Here is a 2,142-nt window from a genome sequence, read left to right on the forward strand (position 1 = left end):
GGGCACCTGTAGTCCCAGCTACTAAGGAGGCTGCGGCAGGAGAATGGCGTAAACCCGGAAGGCGGAGCTTGCAGTGAGCTGAGATGCGGCCACTGCACTCCAGCCTGGGCGACAGAGCGAGACTCCGTCTCAAACAAACAAACAAACAAACATGATTTGCCTAATCTGTTAGCAAATATGTTATAGGGCTGCTGTATGCCTGGCCTTAGCCTCACAGCCATGAGCCAGACTGACTCACCAAGATCCTTGCCACCATAGGGCTGACCTCTTGGTCATGAGACACAGCAAATAAGGGAATCAATAAGTAAAGTCATCTCGCCAGGTACAGTGGCTCACACCTGTAATCTCAGCACTTGGGGAGGCTGAAGTGGGAGGATCACTTGAGCCCAAGAGTTCGAGACCAGCCTGGGCAACATAGCAAGATGCAATCTGTAATTTTTTTTTTTTCTTTTGAGACTTAAGTCTCACTCTGTCACCCAGGCTGGAGTGCAAGGGCGCTCTCTCGGCTCACTGCAATCTCCGACTCCCGGGTTCATGCCATTCTCCCGCCCAATCTGTAATTAATAATAAAAAAAATAAAATAAAGTCATCTCGCACACTGACTAGTGTCACGAAGAAAATAAAACAGGAGGATGTATTGAGAAAATGACTAGGGGAGCTACTTCGGGTTTTTTTACTTTTTTCAATTTTTAAAATTTTAATTTATTTAATTTACAAAGTTTTGAATGGGCAATAAATTCACTTGGTTTGAAATGCAAAGAGTGTGACATGGCATACAATGAAGTCTTTCTCCATCCCTCTCACACTTCAGTTTTCCATGGTGGGGGAGGTAGCTTTTGAAACAGGGGGATCAGGAAAGGTCTCTGAGGAGGGGACAATTGAGCAGGGACCTGACAGAGAAAAGTCAGCTCTGCAAATACCCCAGAGAGTGTTCTAAGGCAGAGGGAACAACCAATATGAAGGTTTAGAAGCAGAATAAAATTTGGCCTTTTTTAAAAAAAAAAAACAGAGTTTTCACTCTTGTTTCTCAGGCTGGAGTGTAATGGTGCAATCTCGGCTCACGGCAACCTCTGCTTCCTGGGTCAAGCTATTCTCCTGCCTCAGCCTCCCAAGTAGCTGGGATTACAGGCACGTGCCACTACACCCGTCTAACTTTTTGTATTTACTACAGACGGGGTTTCACCATGTTGGTCAGGCTGGTCTCAAACTCCTGACCTTAGGTAATCCACCCGCCTCGGCATCCCAAAATGTTGGGATTACAGGCTTGAGCCACCAGGTCTGGCCAAATTTGGCATTTTCAAGACAGACTTGAGACCTCCCAAGTGTGGTGGCTCACGCCTGTAATCCCGCAATTTGGAAGGCCGAGGCAGCTTGATTGCAGGAATTTGAGACCAGCCTGGGCAACATAGCAAAATCTTGTCTCTACAAAAAAAAAAAAAGATCTCTGTGACCACCAAATTCCCTAGAATCCCACACTCTCTATCTCACTGGTAACTCTTGCAATGAGTTTAAAGTGGACTTTTTACATATATTAATATATGGTATTTTGGGTGTTTCCTTGATTTTTTTCATTCCCTTTGTATCTTTGGCAACTTTTTATCCACTCAATGGATGTTTTCATTCTGTGTCATCCAGTCATTTACACACTTCATGCCACCCGTTTTTTTAAGAGACAAGGTCTAAGTCTCTTTCCCAAGCTGGAGTTTAATAGCACAATCATTGCTCACCACAGGCTGGAACTCCTGGGCTCAAGCAATCCTCCTACCTCATCTTCCCAAGTAGCTGGGACCACAGATGGATGAAACCACACCCAGTTAATTTTTTTTTTTTTTTAGAGATGGGGTCTCGGCCAGGTGCGGTGGCTCACATGTGTAATCTCAGCACTTTGGGAGGCTGAGGTGGGCGAATCATCTGAGGTCAGGAGTTCGAGACCAGGCTGACCAACATGGACCCGTCTCTACTAAAAAATGCAAAAATTAGCCGGGCGTGGTGGTGCATGCCTGTAATCCCAGCTACTTGGGAGGCTGAGGCAAGAGAATCGCTCGGACCCAGGAGGCGGAGGTTGCCGTGAGCCAAGATTGCGCCATTGCACTCCAGCCTGGGAAACAAGAATGACACTCTGTCTCAAAAAAAAAAAAAAAA

The sequence above is a fragment of the Mandrillus leucophaeus genome, unplaced genomic scaffold (genome assembly GCF_000951045.1).
Source record: "Mandrillus leucophaeus isolate KB7577 unplaced genomic scaffold, Mleu.le_1.0 Scaffold151, whole genome shotgun sequence".
Classification (NCBI taxonomy): Eukaryota; Metazoa; Chordata; class Mammalia; order Primates; family Cercopithecidae; genus Mandrillus; species Mandrillus leucophaeus.